This window comes from Scatophagus argus, chromosome 2 (assembly GCF_020382885.2).
Source record: "Scatophagus argus isolate fScaArg1 chromosome 2, fScaArg1.pri, whole genome shotgun sequence".
NCBI classification, from domain to species: domain Eukaryota; kingdom Metazoa; phylum Chordata; class Actinopteri; family Scatophagidae; genus Scatophagus; species Scatophagus argus.
The window spans coordinates 14,764,223-14,782,738 of NC_058494.1; the positions used below are offsets into that span (position 1 = coordinate 14,764,223).

The window sequence follows — 18,516 nt, forward strand, 5'->3', positions numbered from 1 at the left end:
AATTATACAGCAATTTGAGAATTACATCCAAGGCATTATCTAACTGGTGGGCATATAACATATACACACATATATGAATATGAAAATAATTGCATTTTTGTCTGTGTTATTCTAATAATGGGATTTGTCACACACACACACACACACACACACACACACACACACACAGATGCAGTGTTTCAGCATTTACTGTGAGAGGTCAGGACATACTGTAGAGGACATATTGTTATCATCCCTCTATGAAAGAGAGAGTGGTGTGTGTGTGTGTGTGTGTGTGTGTGTGTGTGTGTGTGTGACAGAAAGACAGACAGAGAGAGAGAGAGAGAGAGAGAGAGAGAGAGAGAGCATTTAAACACAGCCATTGTATGCACGTTAATAGACTTGTGTGTTTATGTAGAAAGAGAGAAAGACAAATCAAGAACATGAACAGTAAACAATAAACTCATTGCAATGTATAAAATGTATAAACTTGAAAATATAAATACAGACACACACACACACACTCAAACAGTCCGATGTGAGAGTTGGGTCCAGTCAAAAGACGTATTGCTGACAGTGTAGAGGTCAAAGGTCATATGTCAAAGGTTAAGGTCCAGTCAGCAAGAGCGGAGCCCACAGGAGACGTCACCTCGGCTAGACCTCGCCTGCATGTGTGTGTCTGCTGGTAGTGTGTGTGTGTAACAGACACAAAGAGACACACATATGATATGCACAATTAAACCACATATTCCATCATGCAATGGATGTGTGGCTGTCTCAAATCTCACAGTGTGTGTGTGTGTGTTTTTCATGTGCGCGTGTGTGTGACCCTGTGCCCTACATGCTGACAGTAAGAGCCAGCGGGCTAAGAGAGGAGCGCCGGACCCCAAGGTGTCAATCACAGATTCAGATTGACAGACGAGTTAGCTAGCGCTGCTCTCACATTCACCCACACACTCTCCCTCTCACTGCACTCTGTCACTCTCTCAGGCTGCCTGTCTTTCACTCCCTCTTCCTGTCTCTGCTTCCTCTCTGTGCTCTGTCGTTTCTCCCCTCCGTCTCCTTTTTTTTTTGGGTGTCTCATGACCAGTGTCTGTACATATCCACGTGCTGTTTGCAATTTGTCAATCCGTCCTCCTTCACTCTCTCTCTCTCTCTCTTTCGCCATCACTGTCTGTCTCTCAGCCCGTCTCTCCTCTTTTTCTTTGACAGATGGGTGCCTCAAACCATTTCTGGTCCTCTTTTCTCTCTCAGTAGAGCTCCCTTTTTTATTTATTTTTTTGTTTTCTAGTTTTTTTCCACAGCACATAATGTGGTCATTCATGCATGCACACGTTTACCATCTCTCTGTGTACATATGAGTTTATTATTTTTTGTGAGACTTTTTTTTGTTAACAAACTTCATTTGATTGAAATCAAGTGAAAATGTTTGGGTTATAAAGGTTACATTAAATACACGATGTCAAGATGCAATCCAGATATGAAAGGATCGAAATGGACTGAACAACTGATTTCAAACAAAATATAAGAAAGGGGGCTGGATGATCTTCTACTAAGTAACCCCATCTGAAAGAACTGTACTTAAAACTATTTGTCAGACAACAGTGTTAAACTGACCTGGAGTGGATATCACACAAGACTAGCACTTGGGTTCCTAGTCAGAATAAACTAGGAACTCAAGAACTCAACTTATGAACTCCAGAACCGAACCCATTTTATGTTGGGGAAATCCTCCTCAGTCCTCAGATGAGTCTGATCTGATTACTTACATATTCAGTTTTGGTGTCAACTTTTTATTGAACATGGATAACTCAAATGAATGTGGCCCAAAATGCATGAATTGTTATTCACTATTCTCATACTCTAGCTTAGAAAATGGTGTTAATTGTAAGCAGCAGCATTCTGAAGATGAGCCATGTTTTGATGACATGAGGTGTCCAGATTGTGCCGACATTGCTGCCAGCACTGCTGTCACTGAGAGACTAACATAGTGTGAACCTGACCACCAGCAGTCTGGCAATAAATGCATTGCATTTTAATAAAAAAATGTCACTCTGTACACACAGGTACATACCATCATTTAAATCATCTGTATGTTTTTTTTTTATAGATCAGTGATGTGGTGCTGTGGTCAATGCACTCTGCTGTATGGTCTGTAAATCTATAGTGTGTTTCAACTGTCTGTCGCTACAGGCCAGTTTTTCTGTTTATCTCAGAAGCGTAGACAGAGAAGCAAATTATTGCTGACGTGATAAGAGTTGTAAAATCCTTCCTCAAAGGAGTATAAACTGCTGTGCAGGGTCTTGTATGATAAGGCTTCAATCTGGTCTTCCTGGATTGTTTGTCATCTCCTCACCAGTACCTGTAGCCACACACCCACACCAGCGCAGCCCCTTGTGTTGTTTTGATGAAGGGCTATTTTTGGCCTTCCAGATAAGGAGCAGTTGCACTTCATGAGCAGTTTCTTCCTAACACAGAGTGTGTTATTACAGGATGCTTCGCTGAATTACTGTGTAGAAATGACTGTAAAATTTACATTTCTCCAAACTGGATATTCGGATGTTTATTGATCTTATATGTTATATCCACAATTTTTTCCTGAAAATATTTTAGTTAAGCTGTCTGTGTAACTACCTGCTGTATGGTGGATGAATACATATAGCAGTATATTTATCCACTGCTACTCCAGCAGCGAAAATCAATGTGGTCAAAATTACAGTAATCTCATGTTCTTGTTAACACTCTGCAGAGACATCTCTTGCCCTTTAATAATCTAGACTTAGACTCTAGACAGGTTAAGGCTTGTCTACACCTACAGTTACTTCACATACATTAGTTTATGTCAAAGCGCGAGCGAATCACTAGACAAAATGACATACAAAAGACGCATAGACAATTCAGTATATTCTAATTTTGCTCTATTTGGGTAAATGGACCCCTCAAATTTCAATGCTTAGGATGATATGATGATTATACTATTGGGAGTAATAATGTTAGAATTACAGAAAAACAGCTATAAATGGACGGTCCTCACAAGTATAGCATGTTTGTGTTCATATGTTCTGCGTTGCACTAAGGCTGTAAGCCTGTTCTTTGATGATGCATGCGTGTTTCCTCTTGAGGGCCATTGAGTGTGTAAATGGTCTATTAGTGGGTTAAGCAGACTCACAGTAGCCCTTCAGCCAGAGTTTTAACCCCTCTCAAGGCCCACAGCGCTAAACATGAATGTGAGATCCACAAATCTTCACATCTACCAAGGATCAAACTTGCATTCACGTCGATTTTCTGGTCACTTTGAACGCAAGTTTCACCTTCAACTGAATGAATTTGTTTGTGTCTGTAACCATGCGAGTTTGTATTTCTGATTTGTTTACGTTGAGGTGAGAAACTAAGAAAGAGAAGGGAAGTACAAGAGAAAGGAGCCATTCTGTCAAAGTATATTCATAAACTGTTTTAAAAAAACATTGCGTAGCCTCTCTTTCTATTCTATACTCTGTTCACATTTTTCTTTTTCTAATTCTGTCCCCCCTACATAATCTTCTCTTTCTCATCCCTTTTTTTTGCCTCCATCCTCTGATTCCATTTCTTTTACCCTCACTCCCTTCGTCATCTCTGTGTACCGCTCTATCTTCCATCTGCTTCTCCCTCTCTCCCACCCTCCTTTCATCGCCTTCCTTTCGTCTCCACACCTGACAGAGACAGGATCCAGCAGTAAATCTCCTAAAGCACAGTCATCCACCATCGTTCACATCACAAAGCTGGAGAGGGAGGGAGAGAGAGAGAGAGTCATGAAAGACAAGGAGACGGGAGATGGGAGACACTGAGTGTTAGTTTACTGAAGAGAACAAAAGATACACGATAACAAAAAGACAAACAGACACAAAATGGCCCGAGATGCAGGCGGTGGTGAGGGGTGAAACAGACACTGATGGAGGTGCTAAAAGAGTGACGGAAGGGAAGAGAGAGCGAGGGAGGGAGATAAAGACACAAGCTTTTACACTGCTCACTCACACAGTAGACAGTAGTCCTTCTATGCGCACACACACACACACACACACACACACATACACATACATAAGGGTGGCAGGATGAGCAACATGATGAAGATTCCCTTTGGGCCAGAAGACATCCTTCCTGTACCAGCACTGGGCCATGCTGGGCTAAGCTCCATGGGCAGAGAGCCTCAACTTGTGAGGGACCACCCCGTATCAATCGACGCCACACTTTAAGCTATGCGTGTGTGCATATTTGTGTTAGCATGTACAGATATGCGCGCATGTGTGAACCAGTGCAACAGTGCTATTTTTTTAGATTTGAGAGTTTGCAAATCCGTCACTCGAGCATGAGTCTACACTTGCATTCATCTGTCTGTATCCGTGTACTTGGGACTGTGTTTCTGTGTGTGGGTGTGTGTTTGTGTGTGTGATTGTGTGTGTGTGTGTGTATATGTGACAGCAGGCTAGGCAGAGTGTCCATAGCCGGTGGTTTATGGCTGCTGAGGTCTGATTACATTGGTGCGACTGGAGGGGCGAGCAGACTGGTGGCTCTATCTGTCTTCTCTGTGGCTGACTGAACAGACACACAGCGAATGGAGATGGCTCAGCCAGAGACACTTGGCCTGCATCCCAGAGATCTCACAGGGATACAGCCACATAATGGATTCACACAAGAAAATGCACCCAATTCATACTTGATTTCCAGGTTGCACGTCTGTCATTGAATTTGATTATTATTTAAATTCAAAGTGTGGAACCATGGCCAGTGGGGAATTGTGACGTAAAGGGTGCGCTTTTCACATGTGTAAATCCGTTTATTAACACGTTTACAATATGTGTGTTGAATGCTTTTCCACTTGTAAAATAAGGAATGTGTCCAGTGATCCCCCAAAATTAAATTGGGATAAAGAAAGAGAGAGAGAGAGAGAAAAAAAATCTTTTTATACATAATAATCATTCATCATCCTGCACTTACCTGACTGTGCTAGCTGGCTGCCAGCATTGCCAGCAGCTGATAACTCCTGATTTATGCTGTTGATCCCAAAGAACATGACCTGAATGTGTTTACTGGTGAATTAAATTTCACAAGTCAGTTGGATGGGCAGGCATGCAATATACATCTAATAAGAAGGAAGCTCCCACTGAGACTCACTGGTCCTGTTCTATATACACTATAAAACTTCCAAAAACTCTTTTCTATTTCATTTCAAATTTTCTGTATACTAACCTAATTCTTTATAGAATGCAACTAACAGTTTTAGTTATGGATTAATCTGCCAGTTATTTTCTCACTTAATATCATACTCAGACCTGCAGTCACTGAGATGAGTTAGGTTGTATTAAAATGATGTATTGGAAAGTGTTGGATGGAAAATTTTTTACTGAACTCTCATTATGCTTTAGATTACCATGACTGCAACACTTTTGCACCCTGCGCAGTGTAGCACTTTTGCAGTCTGTTTTAAATTTGACTGTAATAATGATGTTTAATTGTATTTGTTTTGATGCTAAATCTTTTATTTCACTACAGTTGTCTGCTACTGTTAAATACATTTCAGCATCCATCATCACTGCACATCACTGGAGGCAAATAAACTTTAAGCGATTTCTGTGACAAAGCATGAAATTTATATTCTTCTTGCTATGTAAACAATGAAAAATAAGTATGTTAGGTTATATGTTGATGCAGTAACAATATATAATCAATCATCCCAAAAAATCCTGTTTCTTGTTCTGTTCAATTCTATTCTATTCTAATTAAGCCAAATCTTTGCTCTGAAGACAGTCTGATCTTTTTATAGAATGAGGCAGTGTTTTAAGGTGTTCTTGCTTAATGATAACCATGGTGGCTTTATATAATACACAGAGGGATAAGGCAGAGGTAGCATGCTTTATCTTGTGACTGCAAGTGTGCACTAGCAGGAAGCCCATCGAGAGAGAGAGAAGTGACAGAGAGTGGAGGGTGGGGGAGAGGAAGAGATGGGGGGGGCTATGGCAGAGAACAGGAGGCTAGATGTTGTTACATTTATTGAAAAGTAGCTAAGTCCTTTGTGTTATGGGAATTTGAAGAGGAGAGAGGAGAAAGGACAAAGATGGGTCAAGGGATGGCTGTGCATGAGAGAGCAACGCTGTGAAAGATGAGAAATGAGAAAATAAAAAATAAATAATAAAATAAAAATAAAATAAATAGACATGAAACCCAGAAGGATTAATGAGAGACACGGGGGGGAGAGAGAGAGAGAGAAGAGAGAGAGAGAGAGAGAGAGAGAGAGAGAGAGAGCTGAGGAGATGGACAGTGATGTATAGGTGAGCTTTTGCAGTCCAGCACTGTGAGTACAGTGCCGGGGTTACTCCCAAGTGTGTGCCATGTATGGAATTAGAAATAACAATGTGGCGTAAAGCGGTGAGGGATTTTCGGATGCCTGATGTTGTTTCTGTTTCACTTCCACTGTATCAGGAAGAATCACCTTCAGCCAGTCGCTACAGTGTGAGTTTGTCTTTGAGAGTCAGAGAACGAGGAAAAAGAAAGAACAACAGAAGCAGGGAGCAAAGGAGTGAAATAAGAGGGGTATAATGAGGGGGGTATGTTTGTGCGTGTGTGTTAATGTATGAGTGCATGTGTGCATGTGAGTGTGTTGTAACGGATTGCACGTCACTATGTGTGTTGTATCAGATTTTATGTGAATCCTAAATAGGGATGAAAACCAAGGCTTTAGGTCTTTAATCAGCCCCATCTCAGCGCTGTATGGGGACTCTGAGAAGCTTTCATGTAGAGTTTCTCTTTCTCATGCATGCACACACACTCTCACATAAAGCATCCCCTCATGACTTCTGTTCTAAATTTGCACCTAACATGAGAACAGGAGAAGGTGGGAGGAGGCAAGAAGGAGCGAGCCGAAGAAAAGGAGTTAAGGAGAGTAAGGGAAAAGAAGTATGGTACATAAGTATGGAGACATCGCGTGGGGGGAGGAGAGAAGAAGAGTGGAGAGGAGGAGTGTAGACAGAAAGGAGGAAGATGCAAAACTAAAAGAGGAAGAGAGGTGAGGAAGGGAGCCAAATTTGATTTAGATAGTGTGCAAGAGAGATGGAGGGGGAGAGAGTTAGACAGACAGGGAGGGAGGGAGGGAAGAAGAAGGACAGTGGCATATTAGTCAAGGTGTCCAGTCTATGTATTGCCTGCTGTGCAATACACCCCTCTGATTTACTCTGCCGAGTGACTGATGAGAGGGAGGATGAGAAGGAGGGATGCAGAAGATGAAGGGATGAGAGAGGAGGGAGGTCTCGCAACGAGCGTTTAGGCCAAATTAACGGCACCTCATAAATTAGACTAACAGCCAAAGAGGAGGGGCTGCAGGGGAGGGGCCGCGGAAGTGTGCGTGTTTGCAAGTGTGTTTCTGTGTACACGAGTAAGTATGTGTCGCGCATGTATGTGAATGATGACATGTCAAGGGGGAACAATTTGAACCAATGCAAACAGATTACTCCCTGATAAAGTAGTGATACCCAGCCGCTCACTCATACAAACACAATCTTCCTGTGATTACCACACATATTGAAGCGTTTTTTCCAGCATGATGTGCTCATAAACTGAAACAGCAGGGAGATTGTACACATTGAGGATGCTGAATTTAACTTGCCCACCTTTTTTGCTCATGAAATTGTCTCATTTTTCTATGACTTGTTTGCCCAGTAGATGTGGACATACCTTGTGTTCTATAACAACAATTAATTTAATATTGAATGAAAACTGTCAATGCAAAATGTTCATACAAGATGTTGCAAAACATATTTTATTTATTCACTCTCTGCTGGCTGCTAAAGCATGAGTAATGTTTTTAAGGGTTTGTTGAGGGAATGAAGGTTAATGGTCTTAAAAGTTCAACAGCAGAAAGCACAAAAAAGAAATGTGTACTAGAGATGGAATGCATTGATTTTTTTCAGTATCTAACCAAAACCACAATCTTTCCCCTTGACCTTAACATAACCTGTAGGCTAAACAAAACAATGTGGGGGACATTTAAATCCCACTCAAGTGCTCAAAGCTTGTATGCTTTTTTATATACGCAGTCATCCAATGTGGTCTTCTCTGTCACTTAATATCATGATAACACACTTCACAGATAGGAAAAATCTAAGTCTGAATGAATGACATTTCCTCCATTTGCCAAATCAATAAGAAATATATAAACATGTTTTGTGGGAGACAAGGTTACTGAACTTTTCATTTACACAAGGCTTCAAATTTTATTCCCTCACCTCCACCTTCTTTCTTCACGAGTGTTTCGTCACTGCTCAAGCTACACATAACATAAATCCTCCCTTGTAAACATTATTTATGTCACTGCCTCTCCATTCTAAGGAAATGTTAACTCTGTCAGAAGTGCGAGCACTTGCCGATCGCTGTGTGATTACAGCAGTGCTCGACTGAGTGAGACACTAATACAAACACACGCACACGCACGCACACACACACACACACACACCAACCCACCCACACACCAATCTTGGCAGTGTAGAGTTGATGCTCAGAGTGATTAAAGTGGCGTGCTTCTGAGTGTGTCACCTGGGTGCTGCTGTATCTTAAATCAGGACAGTGGGGCTCAGATTGGGTATTGACTGGCCTGCAGAAGTCTCCATCCATCACGCTGAGAAACGATAGCACAGAGGCCCGCCCTGATGTACCCATATACCACTGACGTTACTCGCTGGCTGGTTGAGGTGACGTAAGGTTAGGGTTATGACATGAACCGTTATTCATACTGCATGGTAAGCAGGCAGAGAGGCACGTCTCACTGGCAGATGTCGACTGACAGGCAAGCACGTCTTCCATCAAGATATGGATAAACACACGTTCAGACGCTAACAAAAGTCAGGTGCACAGACAAACACAGACTGACAGACACATATGCTCAGATGTGCAGGACTTATTGTAAGAGATAAGACTCTCAATGGTGCTTGTGCACACACACACACACACACACACACACAGGCAAGCACATGCACACACAGACGTACCACTCCGTTTTGAGGGCCTGAGCAGCATCTTTTGACTGTGTGCCTAATGATAATAAATGAGCCATCATGGGTGGGGAGGGAGGCACTAAGTCATCCCCTTCATCGACAGGAGGAAGACTGGGAGCCCCAAGGTCACCCCACTGTCAGCATCACTCTCCCTAACGACTCCTCTCGCTCCCTCACACGCATGTGGGCATACATGCACACATACAAAGCGGCACAAACTGTACCGTGCCATGTACAGTCATACACAGCTCGCGCACACAAGCACACACCAGAGACCACCCACAAAAACTTTCTCCAAGACACTCCACTGTATTTATCGACTAAATATATCTGAGGTTTGTTTAAAGGAGTGTCGGTATCTGCCACAAGGTGAGATTCTTACACATTATCCTATCCTCTATTTTAGTGGTTTCCAGCAAGGTTACAAGACTACTACTACCTCTACTACTACTACTACTACCGAAGGGCAGTTCAACCAAAGAAAAATCATCTCATGTTGTTTCCTTTGTAGAGTTTTTAGGGGCCTGAAAAACAATCCAGTTTTTCACAATACAAAATCAAAGATTAGAAAAAGGTCAGAATGGGCGTACTGAAGACTTGCTGCATCACAGAAATGATTTTGTTTTGTTTATTGGATTTATCTTCAGTGCCCTTGGCTTGTCTCGACCCCTTGAAAACCACCATTCTATTTTTTTTAGCTAATTTTCTGAAAGAAGAAACTCTATAACCCATTAACTTGTTGTGAACATAATTTCATGCTTTAGTCACTAACTAAGGAAAGTGTTAAAAGAGGCAAGTTGTACTTTAAAGTTCTCTGGCGGTGCCCCTCACTCTTCACATTGTACAGATTATCACCAGTTTGCCTTTCCTTTTAGCGAAACAGCGCAAGCTCAGATCCGCTGAGGAAAACGAGCATTGCATAACTGAAACATGTCTCCCTGACCCTCCTGATTTCCGGCCCCGTCCCTAATGAGCTGCCATGGACTGTCATCTCTCAGAGGCACAGATCAGAATTCAAATCCGAAGAGAGGGCAGCCAAGCAAATTCCTCCAGCCAAGAGACTCAGCTACATGAGTCCAAACCACTGAATTCTATTAATTCTGTACTAAAAATATAAGTTTGTGGGAGAGACAAGGCATCAGAGGATGCGCTGGAGAAAGAAGAGGAAGGTAGTGCTTTCAACTATGGGAATTCTCTTTACACACAAACACACACACACACACACATATAGATCACATGTGTACACGTACATGCAAGAGCATGCGCACACACGCACACACACACACAGGTTACAAGTTTAGACAGGAGCTGTAGAAAGCTAATTTGCACCACATTGAAATGCATCTCAATTAAAGAGAAACACATCGAGGTGCCAGGGGAGGAGAGAAGAGAGAGATGTGAGAGAACGGGAGGGAGGAACGGGGTGTGAAACAGATAGTGTGTGAGAGTATGAGAGTAATGGAGAGAGGGAGGGGGAGTTGAGCTCAACTGTATTTGGCAAGGGAAGAAGGGAGGGAGAGAGAAAGACAGAGAGGGAGAAAGAGTGTTTTCATCTCCCTCTCTTGGAAAAACATCTCATTTTGGGATGAATCAGATTTAGAAAGGGTGTTAGGAGGTTGAGGCACAGCTAAAATCCTAACTAACTTCAACCTCGTTATCACCAGCTCTCTGGTTTTGTGCCAGCACAACAGGCTGTCCCTCCAAAGCTGTGTGTGTGTGTTTGTGTGTTTGTGTTCAAGATATTTTTAAGCCCAAGGCCACGTAATGTATTACAAAATGGATGGGCATGTCCAAGACACAATAGGGTTTTTACCTAAGTGTGTAGGCAAGTGTGACTGCAATCCGGCATTGCTGTTTTGGGAAGTGTTGAAAGCTTTTTTTGTCATGTTAGTCCATGTTAAAAATTGAATAATGTTCGTAAGTACGTGTTTGACTGTTGTGTGTGATTGATGCAGTAAGTGTGCATATGAGAGAACAAACAGCAACCGGAGGAAAGACAAAAAAAAAAAAAAAAAGGAAAAAAAAAAGCACACACACACAATCTGTCACATGGAAAAATCAGGATTGGCTTTGTATGCCACTACCATTTTGCGCGGACTGTCATGTTCTTAAGACTGCAATAATGCTGCCAGCCCACCATCTCAACAACAACAGCAAACACAACCAGATCCATTCTTTGATGCTGTCAAAAGATACTCAACTTATCTGCTTCTTGCTCAGGCCCTTTAACCTGAGGTTTGCCTCAGCTCCAGAGGAACTCACCCAGCTCTCAGAGTGAAGCTTTCTGGGAAATCAAGTACTTTTGATCTTATTCTGGTGTGAGGTGTAGTCTCGTACTCCTGACTGCAGCACTGATCATGTAACGCACCTGCCTGCCTACTTTATCAGGTGATCGGTATTATAACAATCATTAGCCAGAACACAGTCATCATCATCGTCCTCACTGCCATCACTGACATGATGTCAGCACGTCGTCTGAGAATGCATCATCTCATTTTCACCTGACAAGAACCTGATGGGGGTCGGCGAGTTTAAATGACGGCATGATTGGCCGGCCGTGTCGACAATGAGGTTAAACATCTCTGCTGAGACATCTGGTGTGAATCTCAGGCTGAATCTCATCTGAAAAGAGTACTGGAGGTAAATTGAGGAGGGATGACATGAGACACTCACCAATTGAAATTAATTCCCTTTGACATGTACTTTCATATTTGCAATCACTCTTGTAAATGTTTTTCTTAGTATTTATAATGTGTGTCTGTTTATGTTTAACTGTACATGATACACGGGTCTCTCTTGAAAATACCTGCTGCCTGTTTAAATAAAGAATTAAATAAATATCTTATTACTTTTACTTTTAGCTAGAAACACAATACAAATTCTGATTATTAAATATCATATCTTTTCTTCCTGTGCTCCCATCTATAAGCTTTTATGCTGCTGCAAATAAGTGAGAGAGATACGTTACACTGGACCCTCAACCACTGCACACCAATTTCCTCTCATAGCACCTGAGTTATGAACTGCCTTCATTTGTGTTTAAGTCAGTGGTCTTGTTTGGTCAATCCTCTTATCCTCCCCTTGTTTGTCTTTCAGTCGCACAGCTAAGCTAAAATAAGCAGTGGCCTTCTTTCGTATAAACCTCATGCTGGTGACAAGCATGTCAAAGCCAGAAGAACCTACTGTGTATCAGTGAAGGCCCTGACAGCTAAATATTTAAATATATACGCTACAAGAAAAACTGCTTACATGGGTTTTCCTCTTTCTCCAATACTTTGAGTTAGCATAATCTCTCTCTCTCTCTCTCTGTCCCTCTTTTCTTTTTGCTCACTTATTCTTTCCTTGCATACACATGACTGAGCAGAGCTGACACACACACACACACACAAACAGCCAGTCAGACACGCACAGACAGACACATTCCTGGGTCCATGCTTCACAATGACGGCCCCATACTGTACATGGACAATAAAATACGTCAACAAACTACTCAAACAACCTCCTCAGGCACTTTGTCATGTCCTCTGTCTTTTACAGCTTTTCAATCTGCCCTTGACGACACCGCTTATGAGCCTTTAAGCGGCCCTCTGTTGTGCACGGGCTGACAGATCGGGTTGTCATTACATTAAGTAGGGACTCTCTATTAGTGCAAATGGTGGCACATAACCAGATAATCGGCTGTGGACAGCAAGTGTGGCTATGTGGGAGGTGAGATGCTAACGGATGGTGTGTGGGAGAGTAATGTTTTATGTTGGAGGAAGTGTGATGTCTCTATTATAGACAAGCTTAATTGATAAACAGGACAATAAAAGCAGCAAATGGCCCCATAGATTTCTTCCTACAGCACAGCCAGCACTACTGGAGGATGTCACTATACACACAAACACACACACACACACACACACACACACACACACACACACACACACACACACACACACGACAATAATAGCATATTAAGTAGAGGCTTTAGACAATATCAGACAATGTCATCATTGTAGGAGAAATAAAAGACTAATAAAACCCGTCTCATAAAAAGAAGGGAAGCAGCGTTTCCCTGAGGGATCCCTCAAATGTTCCTTTCTTCCCACACTCCTTCCACCTAGCCTCCCCCCACCCCCCCAAAACTCTCCCACTCCCTCACCCCAGCCAGCTGTATTTTACTCTCTTCACCCTCCGTGAGAGGAATACTGACTGATAATTGTCACAAATGGCCACATTTAATTCCCGTGCATAATAAGCGAGAACTTCGCCGCCATGGGGTAAAAAGAACTGAAAGAGAGGAGCGAACGAACTGCGCAGCCACGCTGTCTCCATCAGCTCCTGGCGCCACAAAACAATCCGCAAAATGCTTCCCCAAGTGTTTTTATGGTGAGAATTTTCAATAAGAAAAGACAGAAGTGCAATGGCCACTTTCTAAACAAATCAGAGGGAGCACTTTCAAGTGTTTGCCGGAGAACGCAAAGGATTAAAATCAAGCAACATTTTTTTTTTTTTTTTTGGCCAAAGTGTGCTCACCAGAATATCCGGATCAGAGCTCGGTGTACGGAGAATCCCGAGGAGTTTCCCGTCTTTCTTCGCCCCAAGTTGAAGACAAGCGATCAGACGCGCGCTCCCACAGTCCCGACTCAACTGCAAAGAGAGACAAGGTAAGACCGCACGTCAGCCCATAGACTCTTCCCGGGCGCCAATCGAGGTCAACAATCCACCACTTACCAACCACCCCCCAAAAAAGTACATCAATAATTACACACGTTTAGCTCACTAATCCGGGTCTGTACCTCTTAAACGAGACGGGATGACCACCAGAGAGTGAAAGAGACGGGAAAAAAGGACCGGGCAAGGCAGCGGCTGTCAGATTTGACTTCAAACTGATGCTGACGATGCGCACCGAGATAAGCTCCGGAGGAGAGAGAGAGAGAGAGAGAGAGAGAGAGAGAGAGAGAGAGAGGGAGAGGGAGAGAGGGGGGGCAGAGAGAGAGAGAGGAAGAGAGAGAGAGAGATCAGAGGTGCAGCGGTGAGAGACAGATTCAGAGAACTGAATTTAACAAACCACCACTTAAAAGTTATCTAAGTAGGGCAAGATATAAGACACAAACCATTACAAGAAAATATACCACGTACACTCATCAGAACTGTTGAGAAATAATTCTCTGTTTCACAAAGGCACTTAAAAGCATCCGAGGTGTATGTTTAAGGGCTACAGTGATGCTGACACAGTCATCATGGACTGTCCTGAGGCTTACCGGGATCCTGCCACACACGCAGAAAGATTACACAGTTATTGTACAGTTTATAAATACTTTAGGCTTCTTATTTACATCACCAGTGAAGATAATGTGGATTAAACAAAAAGATGGAAAAAAGGGAAAGAGAAAGACAGGGTGTTCATTTGTGCTTTTCAAGGTAGCGTAGCCTCCTCAAAGAGATGACCTGAGACTTTCTGGCTCACAGCCAGGCTTACCTCCGGTGGTGGAGGCATCTCAAGAGACATGCACCATTCACAGTGTTTATAACCCACATGTTAATTTGGTGAAAACCGCAAATGTACTGTGGCAAATTCGCCTTTCCTTTTACAGAAGAGAATACAGTAACCCAATGTTACACGAATACGAGCGAATAAATTATTTAAAATCAGTTGTGGGCGACGTTGTCTTGAACAAAAAAACACCCTTCACAATCATAAACAACAACAGTTTTCTATGAAATAAAGCTTTAACGTGGCACAGTTTCACATCACAAATGTCATATACTTAAAGAGTGTGGGTATCGTTCAGGCCATCATCTACTAACTAAATTGATTATGAGACAATGCGTTGACATCTGGGAGGCTTACTACCTCGGCTAAGCATTTTCCTCAGGGGGAGAGCTTCCATGTAGTTTGAGAAAGAAGAAAGAAAACAAACTAGCATGGCAGTAAATCCATATGTCACATACAGCATATCAGTATATACATTAAACAAATTCCACACACAAAGCTTTCAAACAGTGACGGCAAGCATTTAACAAGTTAACTTGTGCCACAGTTTACATGTCACTTTATGTGTCAAGAAATGCGGATGTCTTGACTTTTTCATAAAGAGCAAAAGCATGACATCAAGAACAGTAAAACGCAAAGTGCATTTCATTTTGTCACCCTCATCCAAATCACCCTCCTTCACACAGCCAAAGGCAATATGCAGATCTTAACTGAGCACAAACAGACCTCTGTACTCTGGTCAGATATTACAGCATCATTACAGGAATCTAACAATGATAGCAGGAGCTGAAATCTACAAAAATGTGTAGGTGTAATGTTTCAGTTTCAAATTTTCCATTTCTTTTAGTTTGTGGCAACATTGCCAAGCAGTGTAGTATTTTGTTTTACTAGTATTATTTTCGATTTCATGTTCATGTTATACTTTATAAAAAGAAGAACAGGGAAAAAAGCTGGACATTCTTCAGGTAGGAGAGTTTGTGTCCCATTTCCTGAATATCCTCTCTCTTATTAAATGCAGTCTTGAGTGCTTGGTGACTGTTGCTGCCATCAAGATAAGAGTGTCAGACTTTCTGTACACTGTCCTGCATGAGGAGACAAAGACAAGGGAGGAGAGGAAAGAGAAGACTAGAAAGGAGTAAAGTTCATGGTGAGATCCTTGTCCATCTCATGCTACCTTTCCTGACCACTGAGAGAATGAGAAAGCAGAAGGGAGGGGGAGGTGGAGAATAATTCCAAGTGCTGGATCCTTTCTTTTCATATCTCATTCCTGAGTCACCACTTCATCTGTCCACCTACCCATAGATCTCCTTTCCTGTCTCTCTCTCTCTCTCTATCTCTCTGTCTCTCTACCCCCCCCATCCATCCCTCCTTCCCTGCTCTCTCTTTCTAGGAGCTCTCTCTTTCTCTTGTTTGTTCATGCACCCAAATGTCTGCAACATCCTGCTCTCTATTTACAGACCATGTGGGATGAAATGTGTGTGTGTGTGTGTGTTTGTGTGTGTGTGCGTCAGCTTTGTACTCTGCGTATCCGTATGTATATGTATGTGGGCTCATTGGAGTTTTTTTGTGATATGTCCATCATTGCATAAATGCTGTGATGTTGATGTGATGCTTGCACTGTATGCTGTACAACTATTTGATTTTCTTGTGCAATCAAATGTAAACCATATGAAACCGTTTACCAAGAGAGACAGCAGTGCTAAAAGATACTTCCCTTCATGTGAATCAATGAGTCAACTGGTCAGTCCAATAACTGGTCAATCAATTCATTTCTCCTTGCGAAGGGCACACAGAGGAAGTCACAACGAAGGGCAGAAGTGTATATTATAAAGACTTTACTTTCCGGATTTAAAGTTTCAGACTTTCCTTGTGAAAAGCTGCATTGGCTTCACAGCGGTTTACTTAAGACACTCTGGGACTCAACACTTCAGTAGATTTAGGTCTAAACCTGGATTTCAAGGTGATGAATCTTATTGCTATGCACCTGCTGTTATATCTGTATCCATCTGTCCATCTGTATTCACTTTCAAGATTCACAGAAATAATAATAGGAAATTCTTTTCCCGTTTTTCTTATGCAGTCTCTCCTAGGCTCGGCGGTTTTCACATGCTTTGCTGTATGCATAAAACAGCTGCAGACCTCGGAGATTGTTAGGTTGTATGCATTTTTTAAAATGGACAAAATAGATCATTTGAACTTTTAAGGGGTAGTGTAAGCAGTTTACACATTCAGAGCACATTTGGGTGTCCTTTAAACTAGCACTGATAGTGTCACTGAGATGGTCAGAGTACCAATGTCCTATACAAAAAGAATGAGTAAGACCCACTGGAAAACTATTAAACCTATATAGAGGCAAACCACCCATCTTAATTATCCATCCCCTGGGCTGTCATTATTAAAGCAAGCCAGACACTGGAACATATTTGGCATTATATTTTTAATGATACAACTACCGGTTCAGCAAAAAACCTCCACAGATTATTCACAGCGTGTATCTTGGCTCAGCTCCATATACTGTGACACATTATTATATTTCAGCCCTCCCTTTCTTCTCCTCCTCTTCCTCTTTCATTTTACCCCTCCTCATCTCTTCCAGTTCCTCTTCTCTCACCTCCTCCCTTCCTTCATCTTCCCTTTCCTCCTCTTCAGATGCTTTCCTTGTCCTCTCTGGAATGAAAAAAAAGAAAAGGATAACAGAAAAGATAATGCACCTTCATACGTGTTCTGTCGATTCGCTTTACAAGGTCTGTATTGCTGTGTGTTTGCGTGCTGTGCGAGTGGGGCTGACGGTGAATTGTATGTGTGCCAGTTGTTTGTGTGCCTCTCTGTGTGCAGCAGGAAATTCAAAAACTAGGCCATATCGACCACCCAGGGGTTTGAAAGCTCAGGGGGTACCAAAGCAACATGGTTTAAATAAGAAAAAAAAAACTGCCTTTCAAACGCCATAAAGGGGGGGAAAAGACAACACACACACACACACACACACACACAGGCACACAGACAGGCACCCCTCCCATCTGGTGAATCCATGGCTCACATTGTGTTCAAAGAGTAACATCAAACACTTAATCATACACATATCTAAATAAATGTTTTCCAGCTTGATAAAAATCCATGTTTCCTTTATATGGTCTTTCTCAAGCTTGTGCTGGTGGTTGGCCATTTTCCTATAGTTTAGGGTTTCCCCTGCAGACAAGCCGAGAGCGATGAGCCGCAGACCTTGTCACTATCGATCCAGTTCAGTGCATAATGGATATGAATGGTATCAGCTCTGATTGCTTTTGAATTCCAGGTGGCGGTTTAACTCTCCCCTTTGACCACATAGACGATGGACATGTTGAAGCAAAAGCTGTGTGTTTTGTAGGTATGTGCTGAATTTGAAATGCTTGTATTGATAGGATGTAGTTAAATTAACGTGAAGAACAAAAGAACGTAATTTTATTTGCCAGCATAAATCACTTTTCCCAACTCTGATATTTTAAAGCTTAAATGTTTGAGAAAGCAAGATAAACTCCCACAAGACTGTTATCACTTGTCTGTGTGCAAGGGAGTGAAGTGGGGGTGGGATTTAAGTGTTTTTTTTTTCAAGATGACTTGGAATATCAATAATGCCATTAACACTAGCCTATATCCTCTTCTGCCACTACAGGTCATCAACTCCCAACTGTGTCTCCATGTAGACATTGATTATGTCATTTCACTGTTGACCTTAGACTCTGACACAGCAGAAAATAGAAGCTTAATGTAACCTCACACCATGAGGTCAAGTCACCCTGTAGCATTTTGAAGGTTTAAGACAATATTTATGTTACCATCTTGCAGCTGAAGGAGGGGGGGCCAGTAACTAAACACATTGAGTCATCTTGAGGATTGTGGCCTCTGAGCTTTTCATGTGAAGTACGCTGTTAGTTATATAAGACTTTGGCTCACCAGCATATAATACCTGCTTCGGCTGCTACTGATTCACAATTATTAAAGGAATACATTTTTCAGACAATGAGACCAAGTTGTGGACACCAACACGTGTCAAAAAAGTATCAG

At 42.1% G+C, this 18,516-nt stretch overlaps 1 protein-coding gene and 1 long non-coding RNA gene across 25 annotated transcripts in view; one reads left to right on the plus strand and one right to left on the minus strand.

The window, feature by feature from the left end:
* The window catches only part of ptprdb (protein tyrosine phosphatase receptor type Db), a 135,560-nt gene extending 121,887 nt beyond the window's left edge, over positions 1–13,673 (minus strand). For 19 of the 24 annotated variants that reach the window (XR_006845378.1, XM_046412560.1, XM_046412516.1 and 16 more), the window contains exon 1: positions 13,515–13,673. The gene's annotated coding sequence lies outside the window, so the exon portion shown is untranslated. The remainder of the gene's footprint in view (positions 1–13,514) is intronic. The other 5 variants (XM_046412659.1, XM_046412640.1, XM_046412624.1 and 2 more) reach the window with 1 other exon arrangement.
* On the plus strand, positions 13,508–17,869 carry LOC124071777. The gene is made up of 3 exons (XR_006845394.1): positions 13,508–13,645; positions 15,494–15,622; positions 17,768–17,869. It is a non-coding gene; the product is annotated as an uncharacterized LOC124071777 (long non-coding RNA).
* Positions 17,870–18,516: the final 647 nt, after the last annotated feature.